Raw genomic sequence first — 10,365 nt, 5'->3', positions numbered from 1 at the left:
AAATTAAGGTGATGAAAAAGGAGGCTTCTAAGGCCTCGGAACGCAGAATTTACTCGTAAATCAAGTGATAACCTTTTGGGTCATCACATCCTCTACCTCTAAAACAACCATTCGTCCTCGAACGGACATAAGAAGGAAGTACCTGAGTCGGGGAAAAGATGGGGATAACGGCTCCGCATATCGGACTTGGACTCCCAGGTCGATGCTTCAGCAAGCTGACTCTCCACTGAACACGAACAGAAGGGAAATTCTTCGATCTCAACTGACGAACCTGCTGGTCTAGAATAGCTACCGGCTCCTCCTCATAGGACAAGTCCTTGTCCAACTGGACAGTGCTGAAATCTAACACGTGGGATGGATCGCCGTGATACTTCCGAAGCATGGACACATGAAACACTGGATGCACGGCTGATAAGCTCGGCAGCAACGCAAGTCTGTAAGTCACCTCTCCCACTCGATCAAGAATCTCAAATGGGCCAATGAACCTAGGGCTAAGCTTGCCCTTCTTTCCAAATCTCATCACGCCCTTCATAGGCGACACCCGAAGCAATACCCGCTCACCGACCATGAATGCCAAATCTCGAACCTTACGATCGGCATAACTCTTTTGCCTGGACTGAGCTTTTCCAAGGCATCCTGCACTAGATCTATACCCAACAACCGAGCCTCTCCCGGCTCAAACCATCCAACCAGCGACCGACACCGCCTACCATACAAAGCCTCATAAGGAGCCATCTGGATACTCGACTGGTAGCTGTTGTTGTAGGCAAACTCTGCTAAAGGCAAAAATTGATCCCACGAGCCTCCAAAGTCAATGACACAAGCTCGGAGCATATCCTCCAAAATCTAAATGGTCCGCTCGAACTACCCGTCCATATGAGGATGAAACGTTGTGCTCAACTCCACCTGTATGCCCAACAACTGCTCTCCAGAAATGTGAGGTAAACTGCGTACCTCGATCCGAGATGATAGACACAGGCACACCATAAAGATGAACAATCTCCCGGATATAGATCTCAACTAACCTCTCTGAAGAATAGGAGACTGCCACATGAATGAAATGTGCTGACTTGGTCAGCCTATCAACAATAACCCACACTGTATCGAACTTCCTATGAGTCCGTGGAAGTCCAACAACGAAGCCCATAGTGATACGCTCCCACTTCCACTCAGGAATCTCAATTTTCTGGAACAAACCACCAGGCCTCTGATGCTCGTACTTAACCTGCTGACAATTCAAACACCGAGCCACATATGCAACAATGTCCTTCTTCATTCTCCTCCACCAATAATGCTACCGCAAATCCTGATACATCTTTACGGCGCCCGGATGAATAGAGTACCGGGAACTATGGGCCTCCTCTAAAATCAACTCCCGAAGCCCATCCACATTAGGCACACAAACTCGACCCTGCAACCTCAAAACTCCATCATCTCCTAAGGTAACCTGCTTGGCACCTCTGTACTGCACCGTGTACCTAAGGACATACAATGAGGATCATTATACTGTCGATCTCGGATACGCTCCAATAATAAAGAACGAGCGACCGTGCAAGCTAATACTCGACTAGGCTCAGAAATATCCAACCTCACAAGCTGATTGGCCAAAGCCTGAACGTCCAAAGCAAGAGGTCTCTCACCGACCGGAATATAAGCAAGACTTCCCATACTGACTGACTTCCTACTCAAGGCATCGGCCACCACATTGGCCTTTCCCGGGTGATATAATATAGTGATATCATAGTCTTTCAATAGCTCTAACCACCTTCTCTGCCTCAAATTTAGCTCCTTCTGCATAAACAAATACTATAGACTCTTGTGATCCGTGAACACCTCACATGCCACGCCATACAGATAATGCCTCCAAATCTTCAACGCGTGAACAATGGCTGCTAACTCCAAATCATGAACCGGATAATTCTTCTCATGAATCTTCAACTGCCGCGAAGCATAAGCAATGACCTTGCCATCCTACATCAACACTGCACCAAGTCCGATTACGAGATACAACACAATAAACTGTATATGGCCCTGAACCTGTAGGCAAAACCAACATTGGCGCCGTAGTCAAAGCTATCTTGAGCTTCTGAAAGCTCGCCTCACACTCATCCGATCACCTGAACTAGGCACCCTTCTGGGTCAACCTGGTCATCAGGGCTGCAATAGACGAAAACCCCTCCACAAAGCGATGATAATAGCCTACCAAACCCAAGAAGCTCTGGATCTCTATAGCTGATGCGGGTCTAGGCTAGTTCTTGACTGCCTCTATCTTCTTCGGATCAACCTAAATACCCTCTGCTGATACAACATGACCCAAGAATGCAACTGAACTCAACGAGAACTCACACTTTGAAAACTTAACATACAACAAACTATCCCTCAAGTCTGAAGAACCACTCTCAGATGTTGCTCATGCTTCTCCTGGCTGCGGGAATAGATCAAAATATCATCAATGAAAACTATCATGAATGAATCTAAGTAAGGCCTGGACACTCGGTTCATCAAATCCATAAAAGTTGTTGGTGCATTTATCAACCCGAATTATATCACCAAGAACTCATAATGCTCGTACCGAGTGCAGAAAGCTGTCTTAGGGACATCGGATGCCCTAATCCTCAACTGACGGTAGCTAGATCTCAAGTCAATCTTCGAAAATACCTTGGCACCCTGAAGCTGATCAAACAAATCATCAATCCTTGGAAATGGATACTTATTCTTGATCGTAACCTTGTTCAACTGCCGGTAATCTATACACATTCTCATCGATCTGTCCTTCTTCTTAACAAACAACACCGGCGCACCCCAAGGCGAAACACTAGGTCTAATGAAACCTTTTTCAAGCAAGTCTTGCAACTGCTCCTTCAACTCTTTCAATTCAGGTGGGGCCATATGATACGGCGAGATAGAAATTGGCTGAGTGCCCAGAGCCAAATCAATGCAGAAGTTAGTATCCTTGTCGGGTGGCATACCCGGCAGGTCCGAAGGAAATACCTTAGGAAACTCACTAACAATAGGCACATAATCAATAGAGGGAACCTCCGCACTAGAATCACGAGCATAGGCCAAATAGGCCAAACACCCCTTCTCGACCATTCGCCGAGCCTTCATATATGAGACAACACTATGGGTAGAATGACCAGGAGTCCCTCTCCACTCCAAATGAGGTAAACCCGGCAAAACTGAGGTCACAATCTTAGTATGACAGTCCAAGATAGCGTGGTAAGGTGATAACCAGTCCATCCCCAATATGACATCAAAATCAACCATGTTCAGAAGTAATAAATCAACACGAGTCTCAAGATCCCCAATCACAACTATACACGAACGATGGACTCGATTTACCACTATAGAATCGCCCACCGGTGTACACACATATACAGGAGCACTCAAGGAATTACTAGGCATGACCAGATACGATACAAAATAAGACGACACATAGGAGTATGTAGATCCTGGATCAAATAAAATCGAAGCATCTCTACTACAAACCAGAACAGTACCTGTGATAACTACATCGGAAGCCTTAGCTTCGAGCCTAGCTGGAAGAGCATAACATCGGGGCTGAGCCCCACCACCCTAAACTACATCTCTAGGATGGCCTGCTGTTAGCTGGCCTCCACCTCTAGCTGCCTGACCTCAACCTTTAATACCTCTACCTCTACTTCTAGCACCTCTGCCTCTAGATAGCTGAGTGGGCTGTGGAACACTCGGTGCCTGAACCATGGCACGGGAACCCTGATGCTGAGAGCTGCTCGATGCTCGAGGGCAAAATCTAGCAATGTGACCCATATCACCACAAGTATAACAAGCCCTCGACCGCTGAGACTGCTGACCCTGACGACCTAAATGACCACCCCGAAAACTCTGGAGCGGCGGTGCACTGATAGGAGTTGGTGGTGCACTGTAAGACTGCTGATCAGAATACTGCACATGAGAACCATAACCATCTGAAGCACCGTGAGAAACCTGAAGTGCTGACTGAAAAGGCCTAGGAGGATGGCCTCTACCATACGAATCCCTGCCTCCAGACGAGGTGCCACTGAATCTGCCTGAATGATGAGGCCTCTTGTCAGACCCCTTACCACCTCCCTACGATAGAACCATCTCAACTCTCCTGGCCACATTGGCCGCCTCCTGAAAAGAAATCTCACTCCCTATCTCCTTGGCCATCTAGAGTCGAATAGGCTGGATAAGTCCCTCAATGAACCTCCTCACCCTCTTTCTCTCTCTCGATGGGAAGTATGATAAGAGCATAACAGGCCAAGTCAATGAATCTGGTCGCGTATTGAGTAACAATCATAGAACCCTGCTAGAGACGCTCAAACTGTCTCCAATAGATCTCTCTCTGAGTGATAGGGAGAAACTTCTCCAGAAATATTTAACAAATAAACAGGTAATTGACAGACAGTGAAGGTAAAGTAAACAAATAGAAGTTCGCCCCTCGGGCATAGTATCAACGAATCCGCCCCTCGAGCAACATCTCAGAACAATACCAGCCCCTCGGGCTCAATCTCACATCACAATGGGTACCAACGCTCACTGGGGGTGTACAGACTCTTGGAGGGGCCCCTTACGTCCCAAGCACAATAACAAGCCATCTCGTGGCATCAACACTAGGCCCTCGGCCTCATATCAATCAAGCCACCTTGTGGCATACATATCTCAGGCCCTCGGCCTCAAATCAATATCAGTGTTTCCTCACAATATAAGCCCTCGGCCTTACTCAGTAAAAATATCCTCACAAGCCACACGGGCCATAGTAAAACAATGTTTCTCAGCCCATTCATCATTTAAAATATTATTTAAGTATTAAAACTGAGTATGAAAACAGTGGAAAATAACATGACTAAGTTCAAGTATAAAGTCAAAACAGTGAGGAAATATCAATAAAAAGCCCCAAAAGGTTCAAGTAGTTGGAACTATGCCCAAATAATAATGATAACAAATAGTTTTCAATCAAATACTCGGTAAAATCATCAATCGGGACGGACCAAATCACAATCTCCAATAGTGCACGACCCCACGCTCGTCATCATGCATGTGTCTCACCTCAATATAGCACTACGATGTGCAATCCGAGGTTTCAAACCCTAAGAATATTATTTACAATCATTACTCACCTCGAACCGGTTAAGTCTCTAGCTCGCGATGCCTTTGCCCCTCGAATCGGCCTCCACTCGCATCGAATCTATCCAAAAATAGAACGAGGACGTCAAAATATGCTAAGGGAACGAAGCCCAAGCGAAAACAATCAATAAAGGGCACAAATCCCGAAATTACCAAAACCAAACCCTCGGGCCAATGCTCGGAATTCTATAATTTTTGCACCAATAGATTTCTTATCTCCCCACGAGTTCATACATATCAAAAGTTCTCAAATCCGACCCCAAATGGTCCTTCAAATCCCCAATTAAAGGCCTCTTAAATTCAAGCCCTAATCCCCAATTTTTCTTCCTTAATCTCCACTAAAAACTATGATTAAACAATGGAAAAAATGATCTTAAACCCAAGTAATTAAGCTTAGGGAACTTACCCAACTGATATCCTTTGATTCCTCTTGAAATCCTATACCTTAGCCTCTTTCTCGTCTTCAAAAATGAGAAACTTAGCTAATTTCGCGAAGAAGACAATTTATACCTTTTGCCCAGACCTTTATGCATCTGCGGTCCCATACCCGCTTCTGCGGTACCGCATTTGCGGTCATTCCTCTACTTCTACGGAAGTTACTTACCAGCCTAAAGTCGCATCTGCGATAAGCCTTCCACATCTGCGACTCCGCAGATGCGACCATACTAACCGCTTCTGCGGTTCCTGACATTCTTCCAAAAATCTGCTTCTGCGGCTCCTCTTTCGAACGTGCGGCGTCGCACATGCGGTCCCCAATCCGCAGGTGCGGAAATACCAGAAGCAGCTGAAATTCTGCAACTTCACAAGTCTCAAACCTTTCCGTTAACCATCTGAAATCACCCCGAGACCCCCGGGACCTCAACCAAAAGCACAAACATAACCTAATACCTTGTACCAATCATCAAAACACCTCAAACAACATCAAATCACCCAAAACACATCGGATTCAAGCCAAACTTTCTAAATTCTTCCGAATTTTACTTTTGATCAAAAACCCAACCAAACCACGTCCGAATGACCTGAAATTTTGCACACACATCCCAAATGACACAGCAGAACTACTGCAACTCTCGGAATTCCATTCCCACCCCTTTATCAAAATCTCGCCTACCAATCGGAAATCGCCAAAATATCAACTTCGCCAATTCCAGCCTAAATCTACTTCGGACCTCCAAAATCCATTCTGGTTGCACTCCTAAGTCCTAAATCACCACCTGAAGCTAACCTAACCATCGTAACTCACATCCGAGCCCTCTAATATATAAGTCAACATCCGGTTGACTTTTCCAACTTAAACTTCCTTAAAAGAGACTAAGTGTCTCAAACCTTGCCAAAATCATTCCGGATTCGATCCGACCAAGACGATACCACATAACACGGATAACAAAGCATAAAGAAGTAGAAATGGAGAAAACGGAGCGGTAACTCATGAGAAGACTGGCCGGGTCGCCACATCCTCCCCAACTTAAACAAACGTTCACCACAAATGAATCAAGAAACATACCTGAAGCCTCAAACATGTGAGGATATCTGCTCTGCATCTCCCACTTGGTCTCCCAGGTAGCCTCCTCAACGGGCCGACCTCTCCACTGCACTTTCACTGAAGCTATATCCTTTGACCTCAACTTTCGAACCTGACGACCCAAAATAGCTACTAGCATCACATCATAGGTCAAATCATCATCCAACTGAACCGTGCTGAAATCCAGAACATGAGACGGATCCCCAATATACTTTCGAAGCATAGAAATATGAAATACCGGATGCACACTTGACAAGCTAGGTGGCAAAGCAAGCTCATAAGCCACCTTCCCAATCCTCCAAAGCACCTCAAAAGGCCCAATGAAACGCGAACTGAATTTCCTTTTCTTCCCAAATCGCATAACACCCTTCATGGGTGAAACCTTCAATAGACCCTTCTCGCCAATCATGTAGGACACATCTCGAACCTTCCTGTTAGCATAACTCTTTTGTCTCGACTACGTTGTACGAAGCCTCTCCTGAATCACCTTCACCTTTTCTAAGGCATCCTGCACCAAGTCTGTCCCCAATAGACTAGCCTCACCGGGCTCGAACCAACCAACTGGAGATCTACATCGCCTCCCATACAAAGCCTCATACGGAGCCATTTGAATACTCGATTGGTGGCTGTTGTTATAAGCAAACTCTGCAAGCGGTAGAAACTGATCCCATGACCCTCCAAAATCAATGACACAAGCACGCAACATGTCCTCCAATATCTGAATAGTGTGCTCGGACTGCCCGTCCGTCTGAGGATGAAAAGTTGTGCTCAACTCAACCTGAGTACCCAACTCTCGCTGCACTGACCTCCAAAACTGCGATGTAAACTGAGTACCCCTATCTGAAATGATGGAAACTGGGACACCATGCAAACAAACAATCTCCCGGATATAGATCTCTGCTAACCGTTCTGAAGAATATGTAGTACATATAGGAATGAAGTGCGCGGACTTGGTCAGCCAATCCACAATCACCCAAATGGCATCGAACTTCCTCAAAGTCCGTGGAAGTCCAACAACAAAGTCCATAATGATCCTCTCCCACTTCCACTCGGGAATATCCATCTGCTGAAGGAAGCCACCCGATCTCTGATGCTCATATTTCACCTGCTGACAATTGAGACACCGAGCTACAAATACCACAATATCTTTCTTCATTCTTCTCCACCAATAGTGCTGCCTCAAATCCTAATGCATCTTCGCGACACCCAGATGAATGGAATACCACGAGCTATGGGCCTCCTCCAGAATCAACTCCCGAAGCCCATCCACATTGGGCACACAAATTTGGCCATGCATCCTCAACATCCCATCATTACCATTAGTCACATCTCTGGCATCATCACGCCGAACTCTATCCTTAAGGACAAGAAAGTGCGGATCATCATACTGGCACTCTCTGATGCAATCATATAAGGAAGACCGAGAAACCACACAAGCCAATAGTCGACTGGGCTCAGAAATATCTAACCTCACGAACTAATTGGCCAAGGCCTGAACATCAACTGCAAGGGGTCTCTCTCCAACTAGAATATATGCCAAACTTCCCATACTCACTGCCTTTCGGCTCAAAGCATCGGCCACCACATTGTCCTTTCCCGGATGGTACAATATAGTGATACCATAATCCTTAAGCAACTCCAACCATCTCCGCTGCCTCAAATTAAGGTCCTTCTGTTTGAACAAGTGTTGGAGGCTACGATGATCAGTAAACACCTCATAAGACACACCATACAAGTAATGCCTCCAAATCTTCAATACGTGAACTATGGCAGCCAACTCCAAATCATGAATGGGGTAGTTCTTCTCATGGGGTTTCTACTGACGAGAAGCATAAGCAATAACTCTACCCTCTTGCATCAATACACAACCAATTCCAACTCTCGAAACATCACAATACACGGTATATGAACCTGAAGCTGATGGCAAAACTAGCACTAGAGTTGTGGTCAAAGCTGTCTTGAGCTTCTAAAATCTCTCCTCACACTCGTCCGACCATATGAATGAAGCACCCTTCTGAGTCACCTTGGTCAAGGGCGATACAATAGATGAGAATACCTGAACAAAACGGCGATAATAACCCACCAAACTAAGAAAACTGCGAATCTTTGTGGCTAAGGACGGCCTGGGCCAACTCTGAACTGCCTCTATCTTCTTTGGATCAACTTGAATACCCTCGCTGGACACCATGTGCCCTAAGAAAGCCACTGAATTGAGCCAAAACTCACACTTAGAAAATTTTACATAAAGCTTCTCCTCTCTTAATCTCTGCAACACAACTCTCAAATGCTCCGCGTGCTCCTCCTGACTATGCGAATATACCAAAATATCATCAATGAAGACTATGATGAACGAGTCAAGATAAGGCCGGAACATGTTGTTCATTAAATGCATGAATGTTGCTGGGGCATTGGTCAGCCCAAAAGACATCACCAAGAACTCATAATGACCGTATCGGGTCGTGAAAGTTGTCTTAAGAATATCCGAGTCCCTGATCTTCAATTGGTGATAACCTAAACGGAGATCAATCTTGGAGAATACTCTCGCTCCCTGAAGCTGGTCGAATAAATCATCAATACGAGGCAAAAGATACTTGTTCTTAATTGTTACCTTGTTCAATTGCCTATAATCAATGCACATTCTCATAGTGCCATCCCTCTTCTTCACGAATAGAACCGGCGTACCCCAAGGTGACACACTAGGCCGAATGAACCCTTTATCAAGGAGTTCCTGAAACTGTTCTTTTAATTCCTTCAATTCTGCTGGTGCCATACGATACAATGGAATAGAAATGGGCTGAGTGCCCGACACCAGGTTAATACCAAAATCAATATCCCTGTCCGGTAGCATGCTTGACAGGTCTGCAGGAAACACATCGAGAAAATCTCACTACTGGAACAGAATCAATACTGGGAGTCTCAACTCCGACATCCCTCACAAAGGCTAGATACGAAAGACAACCCTTCCCAACCATACGGTGGGCTTTCAAGAATGAGATCACTCTACTGGGAACATAATCAGTCACACCTCGCCACTCGATCCATGGCACCCCTAGTATAACTTGACTGGCTTAGCATGACAGTCCAGAATAGCACGCACGGAGATAGTCAATCCATGCCCAAAATGACATCGAAATCCACCATACACAATAATAAAAGATCCACACAGGTCTCCAGACCCCCAATAGTCACCACACATGATCGGTACACACGGTTTACAACAACAGTATCACCCACTAGGGTAGATACATGAATAGGTAAAGCAAGAAACTCACGGGGCGTACCCAAATAACGAGCAAAGTATGATGACACATAAGAAAAGGTGGAACTGGGATCAAATAATACAGAGGCATCTCTGTGGCAGACTGAAACAATACCTGTAATAACAACATCTAAAGCAATAGCATCGGGTCTACCTAGAAGTGCATAGAAACGGGCCTGACCGCCACCTAATCGACCTCCCCCTCTGGGGAGACCCCTAGTTGACTGACCTCCACCCCTAGCTGGCCGGGTGGGAGTGGTAAAGTAACTGGCACTGAAGCCGATGACTGACCCCTATGCTGAGATAAACTCACAAGACGATGAGGGCACTGCCTCCACATATAACCTATTTCACCAAACTCGTAACAACTCACAGGTGCTGGAGAAGGGGACTGAAGGGAACCCCTCGCACCAGAGTTACTAGCAGATGCACCTGGCATAGAAGAGCCCTGAACTGA

Source organism: Nicotiana tabacum, chromosome 6, assembly GCF_000715075.1.
Source record: "Nicotiana tabacum cultivar K326 chromosome 6, ASM71507v2, whole genome shotgun sequence".
NCBI lineage: Eukaryota > Viridiplantae > Streptophyta > Magnoliopsida > Solanales > Solanaceae > Nicotiana > Nicotiana tabacum.
This window is presented reverse-complemented; position numbering follows the sequence as displayed.